Raw genomic sequence first — 18,279 nt, 5'->3', positions numbered from 1 at the left:
TATGCCCCAGAGAAATCAGGAAACAGATTCGTGGCTTAATTTTGACTCAGCAGTGAGCTAAATAAACAGACTCACTGCTCTTTCCATCAAAATCTGAGAAGAAATATCCAAAACCCTTTCAAACTTACCATTCTTCCATATCTTGCTAGTGATAAGCCCTAGGAGTCTGGGGACTGTCAGCAAAGTTACTTCAAGTAGTGCCAATTTCTCCCAAGACTTAAAGGATCCATATTCATTATTCCAGAGTGAAAAATGGATGTAGAATAAGGACAATATGTTGGGAAATGCTCCCTTTGAAAGTATCAGTAAAAAGTCACATATGCTATGGTTTGTAGGTGGCACTCTCACCCAATGCCATGTTCCATTTTAATTTGGGGAGAATATGTTACCAAAAATTTTATTCTCACTTAAAAATGCATTTCCATTTAATTCCACATCTGATTCATAAAAAAATGAGGGGGGAAAAGATTTTTTCCTTTTAGTGTTGGAATGATATATGTAGTTTTATTCTCATGTCATTCTACTTTTCAAAAGAGCAAATGTGCTAATAGAGACAAAAGAAGACCAGCTGTAGAGATGATGGAAGAAGCCCAAATGCTCACTATGTACTAACACAGTTATTAGCTTTGAATCAAATTTACTTTATCCATCTAAAAGAGGATCTGATTTAGGGAATGATTTCACTCAAGACTTTTTTTTTTTTTTAGCATTTAGCCTGGTAGCCTGGAAGTAACAGAGTCAATGTGCTAATACTAACCTTTTTTTTATTTTTCCTTAGCACTTTCTAGTCTTCAGGCCATAAATTACAGAGTTAGACCAGGGCCAGGCTGACTTATTTTGGCAGATGAGGCATATGAAGCATTTCCTTTGAAGAAAACTTAGGGCACTGGATTAGATCACCATATGATGGGTACACAATTGATTAGAAATGCTGCTCGAGGCGGTATCAGTAGATACCTCTGTAAGTTAACCAGAGACACCTACAGTTTATGCAGGTTCTCTCTTAGGATCTTTAATTTTGTTCCTAAACATTTATTTTTAAAAATTATTTATTTATTTATTTTTATTTAATTTTTGGTTGCCCTGGGTCTTGGTTGCTGCACACAGGCTTTCTCTAGTTGTGGTGAGTGGGGGTTACTCTCTGGTTGTGGTGCGCAGGCTTCTCATTGCAGCGGCTTCTCTTGTAGCAGAGTACAGGCTCTAGGGGCAGGGACTTGAGTAGTTGCAGCTCTGGGCTCAAGAGCACAAGCTCAATATTTGTGATGCATGGGCTCTGTTGCTCTGTGGCTTGTGGGTACTTCCTAGACCAGGGATCAAATCTGTGTCCCCTGCATTGGCAGGAAGATTCTTATCCATTGCCCCACCAGGGAAGTCCTTTCCTAAACATTTTAGAACTGATATGGATGAATGTTAACTACACCAAGATGAATATAGGAAAAAACAGGGTATATTTTGGAGAAGAGAATCAATAATGTTCTTGGCATATTAGGAAAATAGTTAGAATTAAAAGAGGAAAAGTTCATTGAGGACAATGTTGGGAGGAAAGAGGATCCCATTCATTCAAAAAAATTATTGAATGCCTATGATGTACTAAGCACTGTTCTAAGTGGTAGCTGAATTTCCAGGAGCCCACAGAATAATTAAACATTAGGGTCTAAAGTTGACACATGGTGCTTCCCATGGGCCGCTGGTGGTAAAGAACCTGCCTGCCAATGCAGAAGACATAAGAGACATGGGTTTGATTCCAGGTTTGAGACCTGGGAAGATCCCCTCAGGGAGGAAATGACAACCCACTCCAGTATTCTTGCCTGGAGAATCCCAAGGACAGAGGAGCCTTGTGGGTTACAGCAGGGTCACAAAGAGTTGGAAATGACTGAAGCGACTTAGCATGCACACAAAGTTGACACATTGAATTGCCACTTGCGTTTGTGGAGGATTAACAGGGACCACATGTACCCTTCCTTCTTAAACAACTGAAAAACTGGTCAAAATCTATGAAGCTGGTTTTTGGACATTGGAAAACAGGCAATTCAAGGCAGAGAAATCTCTGCCAAAAAGGAGGAAGAAAGCCTAAGATGAGCCTGATGAATGTTTCAGTTTACTGCCTGGGGAGTTCCCAGGTCCTGCACAGAGAAGGGGATCCCAGCAGGCTGGGTGATCTTCCTGAGCTGTGGGACAGAGTTCAGGGATGCTCAGGCAGATAGATTTCACAGGGCATAGAACTTGAGAGAAGGAAGCTGCAATGAGAAAGAGTTCCCGATATCTTCAGAGGTTCTCCCCAAGTCTTCAGTTAAATAATAATTCACAAATTTCACAATTTTCAGGAAACTAGCAACACTGGAGAAGAAACCATAGCAAAGGAGATGGTGGCTAAGTTCCCAGAGCACACACAGATCTGGGAATAGTTTGTTCCTGCCAGCTAGAATAGAAAGACTTCCAAACATACAAGGAACTGAGGGAGACTTCAGAAGCATATTGCCTCAACAGAAGGGCCAAATTAACCCTAAAGGCTGTTCTGTACCCACCAAACAAACCTGAAGAGCAACTCTTGAAAATATCAAACTCTTCCCAAGTAATTTAATTGCATCTTATTGGAAAGTACAAAAATATTTAAAGGATTACAAACATATCCAATACTCTCCAAAAATTAAGCTTGCAAAGTCTGACATTAAAAATTACCAGACGTGCAATGAAACAGGAATATAAGATTCAGTATGAGGAAAAAAATCAATAGAAACAGACTTAGAAATGATATAGATGGTGGAAATAGTAAAAGACATAAAACAGCTACTATAAATATATCCCATGTGTTCAAGGAGTTGGAAGGAAAGCATGAGCATGACAAGAAGTGTAAAAGACCCAACTCAAACATCTACAGTTGAAAAGCAAACTGGATGGGACACAGATTAATAGCAGATTTGACATGGCAAGAAAAGATCAGTGAATTTGAAGACTGCAATAGAAACTACCCAAAATGAAACACAGAGATTTAAAGACTGGAGAACATGAATAGACCATCAGAGAGCCTTGGGACAACATCCAGCAGCCTATCATATGTGTACTTGGAGTTCCAGAAGGTAAGGAGAGGCAGGTGAAGACAGACCAAATATTTAAAAGAAACAATGGCTGAAATTTTCCATGTTTGATAAAATTTGAAGCATGGCTTGGAAAAAGATCCAGGGGATCTTTTTTTTTTTTTTAAACCATAGTTAGTTTTTTAAAAATTATTTTCTGGCTGTGCTGGGTCTTCGTTGCTGTGAGGGCTTTTCTCTAGTGGCAGCAAGTGGGGGCTACCCTTTGTTGTGGAGCACGGGCTCTAGGGCACACAGGCTCTAGTAGTTGCAGCACGTGGGCTCAGTAGTTGTGGCTCCCTGAACTAGAGCACAGGCTCAACATTTGTGGTGCTGGGCTTAGTTGCTCTGCAGCATGTGGGATCTTCTGGGACCAGGGATGGAACCTACATCTCCTCCATTGGCAGGCAGATTCTTTTCCACTGAGCCACCAGGGAAGCCATCAGCGGCTCTTTTAAAATTATTTTTATTATACAAAGCACTATCTCAGAAGCCCCTTCAGGTAGAATGCTCTCCCTCTGTTTCTCCATCTTCTCTGCTTAGCACAGAATTTTTTTGTTAACTATAAATCAATTTATTTTAATTGGAGGCTAATTACTTTACAATATTGTAGCGGTTTTGCCATACATTGACACGAATCTGCCACAGATGTACATGTGTTCCCCATCCTGAACCCACCTCCCACCTCCCTCCCCATCCTATCCCTCTGGGTCATTCCAGTGCACCAGCCCCAAGCACCCTGTCTCATGCATCGAACCTGGACTGGTGATCTGTTTCACATACGACAATATACATGTTTCAATGCCATTCTCCCAAATCATCCCACCCTTGCCCTCTCCCACAGAGTCCAAAAGACTGTTCTATACATCTGTGTCTTTTTTTCTGTCTCACATATAGGGTTGTCATTACCATCTTTCTAAATTCCATATATATGTGTTAGTATACTGTATTGGTGTTTTTCTTTCTGGCTTACTTCACTCTGTATAATAGGCTCCAGTTTCATCTACCTCATAAGAACTGATTGAAATGTATTATTTCTAATGGATGAGTAATATTCTATTGTGTATATGTACCACAACATTTTTATTCATTTGTCTGCTGATGGACATCTAGGTTGCTTCCACGTCATGGCTATTATGAACAGTGCTGCGATGAACATTGGGGTACACATGTCTCTTTCAATTCTGGTTTTCTTCTTGTGTATGCCCAGTAGTGGGATTGCTGGGTCATATGGCAGTTCTATTTCCAGTTTTTTTTAAGGTATCTCCAAACTGTTCTTCATAGTGGCTATACTAGTTTGCATTTCCACCAACAGTGTAAGAGGGTTCACTTTTCTTCACACCCTCTCCAGCATTTATTGCTTGTAGACTTTTAGATAGCAGCCATTCTGACTGGTGTGAAATGGTACCTCATTGTGGTTTTGGTTTGCATTTCTCTGATAATGAGTGATGTTGAGCATCTTTTCATGTGTTTGTTAGCCATCTGTATGTCTTCTTTGGAGAAATGTCTGTTTAGTTATTTGGCCCATTTTTTTGATTGGGTCATTTATTTTTCTGGAATTGAGCTGTAGGAGTTGCTTGTATATTTTTGAGATTACTTTTTTGTCAGTTGCTTCGTTTTCTATTATTTTCTCCCATTCTGAAGGCTGTCTTTTCACCTTGCTTATAGTTTCCTTTTTTGTGCAGAAGCTTTTAATTTTAATTAGGTCCCATTTGTTTATTTTTGCTTTTATTTTCATTACTCTGGGAGGTGGGTCATAGAGGATCCTGCTGTAATTTATGTTTGAGAGTGTTTTGCCTATGTTTTCCTCAAGGATTTTAATAGTTTCTGGTCTTACATTTGGATCTTTAATCCATTTTGAGTTTATTTTTGTGTAGGGTGTTAGAAAGTGTTCTAGTTTCATTCTTTTACAAGTGGTTGACCAGTTTTCCCAGCACCACTTGTTCAAGAGATTGTCTTTTCTCCATTGTATATTCTTGCCTTCTTTGTCAAAGACAAAGTGTCCATAGGTGCGTGGATTTATCTCTGGGCTTTCTATTTTGTTCCATTGATCTATATTTCTGTCTTTGTGCCAGTACCATACTGTCTTGATGACTATGGCTTTGTAGTAGAGCCTGAAGTCAGGCAGGTTGATTCCTCCAGTTCCATTCTTCTTTCTCAAGATTGCTTTGGCTATTCGAGGTTTTTTGGTATTTCCATACAAATTGTGAAATTATTTGTTCTAGTTCTGTGAAAAATACCGTTGGTAGCTTGATAGGCGTAGAAGACGATGGCACCCCACTCCAGTACTCTTGCCTGGAAAATCCCATGGACGGAGGGGCCTGGTGGGCTGCAGTCCATGGGGTCACTAGGAGTCAGACACGACTGAGCGATTGCACTTTATTTTTTCACTTTCATGCATTGGAGAAGGAAATGGCAACCCACTCCAGTGTTCTTGCCTGGAGAATCCCAGGGATGAGAGAGCCTGGTGGGTTGCCGTCGATGGGGTCACACAGAGTCGGACATGACTGAAGCGACGCAGCAGCAGGAGCAGCTTGATAGGGATTGAACTGAATCTATAGATTGCTTTGGGTAGTATACTCATTTTCACTATATTGATTCTTCCAATCCATGAACAGGGTATATTTCTCCATCTATTTGTGTCTTCTTTGATTTCTTTCACCAGTGTTTTATAGTTTTCTATATATAGGTCTTTTGTTTCTTTAGGTAGATATATTCCTGAGTATTTTATTCTTTTCGTTGCAATGGTGAATGGAATTGTTTCCTTAATTTCTCTTTCTGTTTTCTCATTGTTAGTGTATAGGAATGCGAGGAATTTCTGTGTGTTAATTTTATATCCTGCAACTTTACTATATTCATTGATTAGCTCTAGTAATTTTCTGGTGGAATCTTTAGGGTTTTCTATGTAGAGGATCATGTCATCTGCAAACAGTGAGAGTTTTACTTCTTCTTTTCCAATCTGGATTCCTTTTATTTCTTTTTCTTCTCTGATTGCTGTGGCCAAAACTTCCAAACTATGTTGAATAGTAGTGGTGAGAGTGGGCACCCTTGTCTTGTTCCTGACTTTAGGGGAAATGCTTTCAATTTTTCACCATTGAGGATAATGGGTTTACTGTGGGTTTGTCATATATAGCTTTTATTATGTTGAGGTATGTTTCTTCTATTACTGCTTTCTGGAGGGTTTTTTTTTTTTTGTTGTTGTTAATCATAAATGGATGTTGAATTTTGTCAAAGGCTTTCTCTGCATCTATTGAGATAATCATATGGTTTTTATCTTTCAACTTGTTGATGTGGTATTTTACATTGATTGATTTGTGGACATTGAAGAACCCTTGCATCCCTGGGATAAAGCCTACTTGGGCATGATGTATGATCTTTTTAATATATTGTTGGATTCTGTGTGCTAGGATTTTGTAAAGGATTTTTGCATCTATGTTCATCAGTGATATTGGCCTGTAGTTTTCTTTTTTTGTGGCATCTTTGTCAGGTTTTGGTATTAGGGTGATGGTGGCCTCATAGAATGAGTTTGGAAGTTTACCTTCCTCTGCAATTTTCTGGAAGAGTGTGAGTAGGATAGGTGTTAGCTCTTTTCTAAATTTTTGGTAGAATTCAGCTGTGAAGCCATCTGGTCCTGGGCTTTTGATAGCTGGAAGATTTCTGATGACAGTTTCAATTTCTGTGCTTGTGATGGGTCTGTTAAGATTTTCTATTTCTTCCTGGTTCAGTTTTGGAAAGTTATACTTTTCTAAGAATTTGTCCATTACTTCCAAGTTGTCCATTTTATTGGCATATAGTTGCTGATAGTAGTTTCTTATGATCCTTTGTATTTTTGTGTTGTCTGTTGTGGTCTCTCCATTTTCATTTCTAATTTTGATTTTGATTCTTCTCCCTTTGTTTCTTGATGAGTCTGGCTAATGGTTTGTCAATTTTATTTATCTTCTCAAAGAACCAGCTTTTGGCTTTGGTGATTTTTGCTATGGTCTCTTTTGTTTCTTTCGCATTTATTTCTGCCCTAATTTTTAAGATTTCTTTCCTTCTATTAACCCTGGGGTTCTTCATTTCTTCCTTTTCTAGTTGCTTTAGGTTTAGAGTTAAGTTATTTATTTGACTTTTTTCTTATTTCCTGAGGTAAGCTTGTATTGCTATGAACCTTCCCCTTAGCACTGCTTTTACTGAGTCCCATAGGTTTTGGGTTGTAGTGTTTTCATTTTTATTCATTTCTATGCAGATTTTGATTTCTTTTTTGATTTCTTGTATGATTTGTTGGTTATTCAGCAGCGTGTTGTTCAGCCTCCATATGTTGGTATTTTTAATAGTTTTTCTCCTGTAATTGACATCTAATCTTATTGCATTGTGGTCAGAAAAGATGCTTGGAATGATTTCAATTTTTTTGAATTTACTAAGGCTAGATTTATGGCCCAGGATGTGATCTATCCTGGAGAAGTTTCCCTGTGCACTTGAGAATAAGGTGAAATTCATCATTTTGGGGTGAAATGTCCTATAGATATCAATTAGGTCTAACTGGTCTATTGTATCATTTAAAGTTTGTGTTTCCTTGTTAATTTTCTGTTTAGTTGATCTATCCATAGATGTGAGTGAGGTATTAAAGTTCCCACTATTATTGTGTTACTGTTAATTTCCCCTTTCATACTTGTTAGCATTTGTCTTACATATTGCAGTGTTCCTATATTGGGTGCATATATATTTATAATTGTTATATCTTCTTCTTGGATTGATCCTTTGATCATTATGTAGGGTCCTTCTTTGTCTCCTTTCACAGACTTTAGTTTAAAGTCTATTTTATCTGATATGAGTATTGCTACTCTTGCTTTCTTTTGGTCTCTATTTACGTGGAATAACTTATTCCAGCCCTTCACTTTCAGTTTGTATGTGTCCCTTGTTTTGAGGTGGATCTCTTGTAGACAGCATATATAGGGGTCTTGTTTTTGTATCCATCAGACAGTCTTTGTCTTTTGGTTGGGGCATTCAATCCATTTACATTTAAGGTAATTATGGATAAGTATGATCCCGTTGCTATTTACTTTATTGTTTTGGGTTCAAGTTTATACTCCCTTTCTATGTTTCCTGTCTAGAGAAGATCCTTTAGCATTTGTTGGAGAGCTGGTTTGGTGGTGCTGAATTCTCTCAGCTTTTGCTTGTCTGTAAAGCTTTTGATTTCTCCTTCATATTTGAGTGAGATCCTTGCTGGGTACAGTAATCTGGGCTGTAGGTTTTAAACTTTCATCACTTTAAGTATGTCCTGCCTGGCGTGAAGAGTTTCTATTGAAAGATCAGCTGTTATCCTATGGGAATCCCTTTGTGTGTTATTTATTGTTTTTCCCTTGCTGCTTTTAGTATTTGTTCTTTGTGTTTGATCTTTGTTAATTTGATTAATATGTGTCTTGGGGTGATTCGCCTTGGGTTTATCCTGTTTGGGACTCTCTGGGTTTCTTGGACTTGGGTGGCTATTTCCTTCCCCATTGTAGGGAAGTTTTCAACTATTATCTCCTCAAGTATTTTCTCATGGTCTTTCTTTTTGTCTTCTTCTTCTGGGACTCCTATGATTTGAATGTTGGGGCGTTTGACATTGTCCCAGAGGTCTCTGAGGTTGTCCTCATTTCTTTTAATTCTTTTTTCTTTTTTCCTCTCTGTTTCATTTATTTCTACCATTCTATCTTCTACCTCACTTATCCTATCTTCTGCCTCCGTTATTCTACTGTTGGTTCCCTCCAGAGTGTTTTAACCTCATTTATTGCACTATTCATTATTGATTGACTCTTTTTTATTTCTTCTAGGTCCTTGTTAAACATTTCTTGCATTTTCTCAATCCTTGTCTTCAGGCTATTTATCTGTAACTCCATTTTGTTTTCAAGATTTTGGATAATTTTCACTATCATTATTTGGAATTCTTTATCAGGTATATTCCTTATCTCTTCCTCTTTTGTTTGGTTTGGTGGGCAATTATCCTGTTCCTTTACCTGCTGAGTATTTCTCTGCCTTTTCATCTTGTTTAGATTGCTGTATTTGGGGTGGCTTTTCCATATTCTGGCAGTTTGTGGTTCCTCTTTATTGTGGAGTTTCCTTGCTGTGGGTGTGGTTGGACAGGTGGCATGTCAAGGTTTCCTGGTTAGGGAAGCTTGTATCGGTGTTCTGGTGGGTGGAGCTGGATTTCTTCTCTCTGGAGTACAATGAAGTGTCCAGTAGTGAGTTCTGAGATGCCAATGGGTTTGGTGTGACTTTGGGAGCCTGTATATTGAAACTCAGGGCTATGTTCCTGTGTTGCTGGAGAATTTGTATGGTATGTCTTGCTCTGGAACTTGCTGGCCCTTGGGTGGTGCTTGGTTTCAGTGTAGGTATGGAGGCTTTTGATGAGCTCCTATCGATAATGTTCCCTGGAGTCAGGAGTTCTTTGGTGTTCTCAGGATTTGGCCTTAAGCCTCCTGCCTCTGGTTTTTGGTCTAATTCTTATAGTAGCCTCAAGACTTCTCCATCTACACAGCATCAATGATAAAACATCTAGGTTAATGATGAAAGTTTCTCCACAGTGAGGGACTGTGGAGAGGGACACAGAGTTACATGGAGAAGAGAAGAGGGAGGAGGAAGATAGAGGTGACCAGGAAGAGAAGAGGGGGAATCAAAAGGGGGGAGAGTAAGCTAGCCAGTTATCTCTTCCCTATGTGCTCTCCACAGTCTGGATCCCTCAGAGATGTTCATGGAGTTACACAGAGAAGAGAAGAGGGAGGAAGGAGACAGAGGTGGCCAGGAGGATAAAAGGGGGAATCAAAAGGAAAGAGATCCAGACAGTAATCAGTTCCCTAAGTGTTCTTCACAGCCAAGAATACACAAAGAGATTCACAGAGTTGGGTAGAGAAGAGAAGAGGGAGGGAGGAGACAGAGGCAACCTGGCGGAGAAAAAGGAGAGTCAAAAGGGGGAGAGAGCAATCAAGCCAGTAATCTCACTCCCAAGTAAAAATGGGTACTGAAGATTGGGTTCTTAAAGGTACAAAACTGATAACAAATGCCAAAAAGCAAAAATTAAAAATCTAGAGTAGAGGCTAGACTCTCAAAAATACAATATTAAAAAAACAAAACAAAGTAACAAAAATTATAAAATATATATATATATATGAAGTTTGCTTTAAAAATAGCATCTTTTTTTTGCAAGGTAAAAATAGGTTATAAAAATGAAAATTAAATGAGTAATAGAGGACTTAAAAGTAAAAAACAAAATTTAAAAAAATTAAAAAAATGATAATAGTAAAAATATATCTAGGACTTTCTCTGGAGCTATTGTAGACAATGTGGGGTCAGTTCATTTTCAGATAGTTCCTTGATCCAGCTTATACTTCTCAAGATCTATAGGCCCCTTCCTATGTAGTCGGTGCTAACTACAGGGTTTTAATCTATTGCACCTGTCACTTCCAAAATGGTTCCCTCTATTTTAGCTTCTTCTGTTTGCTGGTCTCTTCAGTGTCTGCCCTGACGCAAGGGGGCGGTGGTGGTCACTTTTTTAGGCTCACTTGTTCAGTCGTGCTGTGGGGAGGGAGAAATACTGCAAACAAATATCACTGGCATGTGTGGGGAGTGCTCGCAGTTTTTGGCCGCACTGGGTTTGCCCCCTGCTCACGGCATGTGTGCTTTCCCAGTCTACACTGCTCAGGCTCTACGTTGCTCTGCCGAGAACTGTCTGAGGGAAGCTCTGGGTTGCGTGCACTTCCCAGGTCTAAGCTGCTCAGGTTCAGGTTCTTGGGTACTCCACAAAGGCACAGACTTGGTTGGGCCTGTGTTTTGTGCCCTTCCAAGGTCTGAGAAGCTCAGGTGACCAGGTTGCTTGGTGAGCGCAGGCGCCCCCAGCTGGAGGCTGCGTCTAATCGCCTCCCCTGTCCCAGCCACTCGTTTTTCTGGGTGTACAACCAGCGCGCATTCTCAGGTGTGCCATGTGTCTTTCTGGGGAGCTGATCTCTGGCTGCGACCCTCCTGGCGGATGTCAACCATCCAGAATCCCAGGAAGTCTTGGTTAGCAACGAAGCCTGCTTGCAGTTGGTAGAGGATGCCTTTCTGGGGCCGTGATTGCCCCGCTTCCAACTCTGGCTGCCCTTACCTGCCTGTCTCTGGCGGGGGATGGGCCGGTCCGCAGCCACTAGCTCTGCTCAGTCCTTTGTTCTGTGAGCGGGCCTGGCAGTGTCTTAGGTTAGGGCTTTTCATGGGATAGCTATCCCACAGTCTGGGTTGCTATCTCGTTAGTTCCCTCAGATTGCCCTCAGGGCATTCAGACCCGGTCCTTACCCTAAGCAATGCAGCCCCTGCCTCCCTGTCCAGCCCCTGCTTGCTAGTGGCGGATGTAAGCGTCTGGGCTGCTTCTCTGCTGGGAGTTGCTGTTAGGCACGTAATCTGTGGGTTTTATTTATTTATTTATTTTTTCTCCCAGTTATGTTGCCCTCTGAAATTCCAAGGCTCACCACAGACCCATCAGTGAGAGTGTTTCCTGGTGTTTGGAAACTTCTCTCTTTTTTAAGACTCCCTTCCCATGACAGATCTCCTCCCCTGCCTCTTTTGTCTCTCTTTTTCTTTTATCTTTTGTCCTACGTCCTTTCGAAGACAATGGGCTGCCTTTCTGTGTGCCTGATGTCCTCTGCCAGCATTCAGAACTTGTGTTGTGGAATTTGCTCAGCGTTCAAATGTTCTTTCGATGAATTTGTGGGGGAGAAAGTGGTCTCCCTGTCCTATTCCTCCACCATCTTAGGACCGCCCCCCAGCACAGACTTTTAAGATCCAGCTCAAATCCCACAGTCTCCCCAAAAGTTCCCAGTCCCATGCAACTGATTTCATTCTTTCCTGACATGGATCCCTTTTAACCACTATTTGTTTGACAATTAATCATGCTGACAGGAGTTCTTGCATAACTGTTTCTATGTGTAGCATTTGTGTGTGTGTGTGTGTGTTCAGTCGTGTCCGACTCTTCGCAACCTGCCAGGCTCCTCTGTCCATGGGATTCTCCAGGCAAGAATAACTGGAGTGGGTTGCCATGTTTATGTCTTTCTTCCACCCAAGCTCTGGATTCTATCCCTTCTACCTTCAGAATAGTCTCCTCTTTTCCTATTCAGGTATCTACTATTGCTAAAAAAATTTAAAGGTTTACGACTAAAACCCTCCCATGTTCCTTCCGCCCTACTTGACTCCTAGCTGTTGTTTCATCTCTTCCTCTTCTCAGCTAAATCTCTGAAAAGATTCTCCTTTTTTTCGCAGTGCCACTTATACCTCCACCCACTGCTTTACGGTTTTAACCTCACCACTTTCCTAAAATTGTTCTCATAAAGGTCTCCGGTTACCTGTTGCTGTTGTTCAGTTGCCCAGTTGCCTATTTGCTACCAAATCCAGCAGGTGTTTTAAGCTTTAATCTTTGTTTATTCAACAAAATTTATTAGATATATACTGTGCACATGGAGCTGGAAATATGATGGTAAGAAGTACAGATGTCCTTCTAGAGCTCAAGTCTGGCACAGAAGTCAATTACGTAACAAGATATGGCCTTAGTTGATGGTGGCTGCTCCCTCCTATCTGAACAACTCTGATATTGGCTTCTGAGATGCCATCTTTTCTGGACCCTCTTTACCTGACTGTGCCTTAATGGCCTTTTGCTGGCCTGCTCTTCCTCTACCTGTCCTGTGATTACAGGGGTTCCTTTCCTTCTGGTTCCTTCCTTGGCAGCCTTCTGAATCTATATCTCAAGTTTCCACATGATCTCATCCAGGTCCATGGTTCCATCTCTGTACTACAGGCTGATACAACCAAACCTATATCTTCAGTCCAGAGTTTTCTCCTAAGCTCCAGACTTGCTCTACTGAACAGCTTCATGTGGATGTCCACAAGTGGTCCAAAATAAACAAGTCTCAAATCGAATTATTATTTACCCTAAATTTGTTCTCCTTTGTAGTCCTTAAATTAGTACATGGTACCTTGTCATCATAGCCTTAAACCTTGGCATCATCCTCAATGTCTCTGTCCTTCAAATCTCACAACCAGTTGGTCACCAAATTGTATTGATTTGCTTTGATGGGTCTCAAATGAGTCTTTATTCCTATAGCCAGTGCCTTAATTCAATCTTATAATTTCTCTTTTGGATCCATTAGTCCTACCTCCCTGCTTCTGGCCTTGGTTTCTTTCAGTCAGGTCCATGCATCAAGTAGATGCATCTAAAGTGGAACCCAATTATGTCACTTTCATATCTCTAATTGAATATCTTTTGATAGCTCTCCACAGATGTCCAGATAAAACTCAAAACTCATATCATGACCCATAATGCCCCACCTGCCCACCTCCTCTCTCTCTTCATCCAGAATTACCCAGTTCCTTGGATGCCTCATAGTGTCTCATATATTCTGGTATTTGTCCTTGAAGCTCTTTCTACTGATCTTGCCCCCTCTTCATGGCATTCTTTAACACTCATATCACACACTGCTCCACCTAAACAATTTCCCTGATACTTCCCTTCTCCAAGGTGAGATTAGATGTCCTTCCTCAGTACATCCATAAAATATTCCACATGTATTCTTTGTGGAACATTCATCTTGATTTTTACAATTTTTAAAATTTATTTATTTATTTGGCTGATCCAGGTCTTAGTTGTGGCACATGGGATCTTTAGTAGTGGCATGTGAACTCTTAGTTTCACCATGTGGCATCTAGTGTCCTGGCCAAGGATTGGATCCAGGTCCCCTGCATTGGGAGTAGCCACGGGACCAGCAGGGAAGCCCCGTAAGTGTTTTGGATTTTAATCATTTTAATAGGTATGTGGTATAATCACATTGTAGTTTCAATTTGCAATTTCCTAATGATATATGATGATGAGCAATTTTCATATTTTTATTAGACATCTGGATATCTTCATTAATAACAGATTCAATTTGCTAAGACATTTTAAAGAAAATTTACCTCTGTTTTCATGAAGGATATTAGTCTATAGTCTTATTACAATGTCTGTCTGCTTTGGGTATCCTATTAATTTTGGTCTCACAGAATGAACTGGGAAGTGGTTTTTCCTTTCCAATGTTCTGGAAGAGTTTGTGTAGAATTGGCATTATTTTTTCCTTAAATGTTTGGGAGGATTCACCAATGAATCCATGTGGGTGTCCAGTTTTCTTTATGGGAATCTTTTAAACTATACATTCAATTTCTTTTATAAATATAAGGCTATTCAGACTATTTATTTCTTTTGGAGTGATTTTTGATAGTTTGTGTCTTTCATGGAATTTTTTCATAGATTTTACCCTTGGGGTTTTAAAAATTTTGCTCTCTAGATACTCTGTGTTTATATAGGCCATTTAATTTAAAAACTATGCTGATAGTTTCTTAGAATTTTCTAAGGTTTGATTTGGAAAACTAGACTGATAGCATAACAGTGTATAAACTAGTACGGTTAAGATGTCCCTAAGATGACACCACCCTTATGGCAGAAAGTGAAGAGGAACTAAAAAGCCTCTTGATGAAAGTGAAAGTGGAGAGTGAAAAAGTTGGCTTAAAGCTCAACATTCAGAAAACAAAGATCATGGCATCTGGTCCCATCACTTCATGGGAAATAGATGGGGGAAACAGTGGAAACAGTGTCAGACTTTATTTTTGGGGGGCTCCAAAATCACTGCAGATGGTGACTGCAGCCATGAAATTAAAAGACACTTACTCCTTGGAAGAAAAGTTATGACCAACCTAGATAGCATACTGAGAAGCAGAGACATTACTTTGCCAACAAAGGTCTGTCTAGTCAAGGCTATGGTTTTTCTAGTGGTCATGTATGGATCTGAGAGTTGGACTGTGAAGAAAGGTGAGGACCAAAGAATTGATGCTTTTGAACTGTGGTTTTGGAGAAGACTCTTGAGAGTCCCTTGGACTGCAAGGAGATCCAACCAGTCCATTCTGAAGGAGATCAGCCTTGGAGGAATGATGCTAAAGCTGAAACTCCAGTACTTTGGCCACCTCATGTGAAGAGTTGACTCATTGGAAAAGACTCTGATGCTGGGAGGGATTGGGGGCAGGAGGAGAAGGGGACGACAGAGGATGAGATGGCTGGATGGCATCACTGACTTGATGGACGTGAGTCTGAGTGAGCTCTGGGAGTTGGTGATGGACAGGGAGGCCTGGCGTGCTGCAATTCACGGGGTCGCAAAGAGTTGGACATGACTGAGTGACTGAACTGAACTGAACTGAAGAAAATGTAAAAGTAGTATTACTTGATTGTCACGGGGTCACATATTTTAATATAAGTAAAAAAAATTGAGATATTGATATTAGAATATCTTTAACTATAAAACATTTTTCACAGCTCTATTTTGCAGATTACAATTTGATATTTTAATAAGATTACTGAAATTTTAAGTATTTTGTTTTGGTATGAATAACTGTTAGTATTATTGTATTAATCACTATTAGTAACTATAAGTATTAATACTTAAGATAAGAATATTACTGATAGATTAAGCACTTCTGTTTATATAAATTAACCTGTTTTCCTTTTTACATTTCTTGGGGTAATCATTCAACTCCTCTGGGCTTCAATTTATTCACTGGTAAAAATGAGGCAATTAGACTAGATATTTTCTAACATTTCTTCTAGAATGTTATTATTTCAATACTTAGAACTTACCATGAAAAAAGCTTGTGATGTTAACTGTGAATCAAAGTATTTATTTTTAAAGTGCTTTAACCTAATTATGTTAGTTTAAACATAAGTATACACAGATACCTAGTAAATACTTTGTAGAGAGTGTGAAATGAGTTTTTTCCAAATTTATTTATTTGTAAGCTGCCAATTGAAAGTAATATTGTTTGGGGAAGAGAAGAAATGGGGTCACAAATAAAATTGTTACACTCCATGTTCCAAAGGAAGATAAATGCTTAATTTAAAGCTATCTATCTGAAAGCAAAGCCAGAGGGACACTTGCTTAGTGTCAGTTCTTTTGTTTATTAATCTTACTAACAAGAGAGGTAAAATGGAATGTTTTTGAAAGGACACCTTGGCACCATTGCAGCATTTGTTTAAAGTACAGGGTTAAATTGTGGGAATTTAAGTTCTTCAGGAATTCTAGAAATCAAGTTTGTTTTGGGGAAGAACTTGATCAGAAACAAAACAGTTTTCGCTGAATGTTACATTGTCTGGACACTCTTCACCAGCACATGGACACAATTTATTCTTTGATGAGAGCCATGCTCTAGTTCAGATAAAAAAGTTTCACAGAGGATCTTGGTAGGATATATTTAAAAGGAAACGTTTAAAAATCATATTATGATTACAACAAACTGTATAAAGATATAGATTAAGTCATTGTTTCTCCATTGCTCATTCTTGGAAGATTTTTAAAACTAAAAATTAAACATTTTAAGGAAAAGGTTCTGGAAATCTTGAGGGTGGCTTACCACTCAGTTTGTCTTTCTATCCCAGAAGAAAATTACACATTTTAAATAAAGTTAAGCTCAGGTTGGGCTTCCCAGGTAGTGCTAGTGACAAAGAACTTGCCTGTCAATGCAGGAGATGGAAGAGACACGGGTTCAATCCCTGGCTTGGGAAGATCCCTGGAGGAGGGCATGGCAACCCACTCCAGTATTCTTGCCTGGAGAATCCCATGCATGGACAGAGGAGCCTGGTGGGCTACAGTCCATACAGTCGTACAGAGTCAGGCACGATTGAAGCGACTTAGCCCACACCCAGGTTCAGGTCAGTTTGGTGTTTTGGAAGCTGTAGTGGATGCTCCTGGTAGTGCCTTGAAACGCCTCCCCCAGGACCACGTTAGACTTCAGCCACAGGTAGTGGACAGTTCACCTCAACCTCAGACTCACCTCTCACTGACAACCACCCCCCTCAAATGAATGCCCCATCTCTCCACTTCCCGATAGTGTCCTTTTCCAGGCCATGGGAGCCCTTGAGGCCTAAAGGCAAATGTATCCCCAAAGTGGAGAGGAGAAATGTCCTCAACTAAAGGGTCCAGACTAGTGGATATACGATCCAACCTGTAGTTCTTCTGGTGGACAGTTCTGAGAAGCACCTGCTCATTTCTAAAGGGGTGCTGGGCATGTCCCTGGTGGCTCAATGGTAAAGAATCCACCTGCCAAGGCAGAAGAAGTGGATTTGATCCCTGATCTGGGGAGATCCCACATGCTGTGGAGCAACTAAGCCCCATGCACCACAACTACTGAGCCTGTGCTCTAGAGCCTGGGAGCCACAACTACTGAAGCCTGAGTGCTCTAGAGCCTGTGCTCCTCAACGAGAGAGGCCACAGCGAGGAGAAGCCCACACATCAAAACTAGAGAGTAGCCCCCACTCACTGCAACTAGATGAAAGCCCAGGCAGCAACGAAGAGCCAGCTCAGCCAATACATAAATAAATAAACAGGTGCTTGTCCTGGAATCAAGTCCCAAACACTCCCAACAGAAATCTTGATAATACGTCCTTGTGTCACATTTTCTTCCCTCTCTCATTCTTTCTGCTCTCCCACTCCCTAGGATTAATTCCAAGATCAACTACTTGTACCCAAATGTTTGTCTCAAGGTCTGTTTCAGAGGACTATAACACATGACTTTGGTTTGAGAGTGATCCTCACAAACAGACCATGAGGATGGGATTCTGGAATGGGATCACTTACCTCACTGATAGGATAAGCAGGATGGTGGTAATCCCTGGCCTGCATCTCAATTTCTGGGAATCTCACCTGGGATGGAATGAAACAAGAAGAAATGGGTTATCCAGTATCTCTGTCCCTAGAATGGTTTGGGGGTAAAGGATTGTGGAATTTGTTAGCATTTGTTAACTGCCTTGGAAGCCTTGAAAAAAGAAAGTAACAAATTCTGATCAGCCAACTGTCAAATTAGGGCACACTGAAAGCCAGAAGGTCACCTTGGCAGTGTTTAGAGTGACCAATATCTCCTTAGCCATAGGACTTCCATAATGATAATCAGGCTCAGAGTATAATTTTAAGGGTGGCAGAGCTGCAAAGGAATAATTAGGCTCAGAGTGTAATAGTAAGGGTGGCAGAGCTGCAAAGGAGATGAAATTTGCAGCTTGCACAAGTCTCCTTTGCTAGTATCATAGCTCTGATAGCAAAGGAAAGGGACTGATGCTTGGGTTAGACAATTTTGGGAGATGTGCTTGAACAGCTTGAATTCCTGGTTTTCTCTGAATCTTCCACACCAGACAAAGCAGCTCTTTCTCCCTCTTTAGAGA

The sequence above is a fragment of the Bison bison genome, unplaced genomic scaffold (genome assembly GCF_000754665.1).
Source record: "Bison bison bison isolate TAMUID 2011002044 unplaced genomic scaffold, Bison_UMD1.0 scf7180017864327, whole genome shotgun sequence".
Classification (NCBI taxonomy): domain Eukaryota; kingdom Metazoa; phylum Chordata; class Mammalia; order Artiodactyla; family Bovidae; genus Bison; species Bison bison.
Note: the sequence above shows the minus strand (reverse complement) of the source record.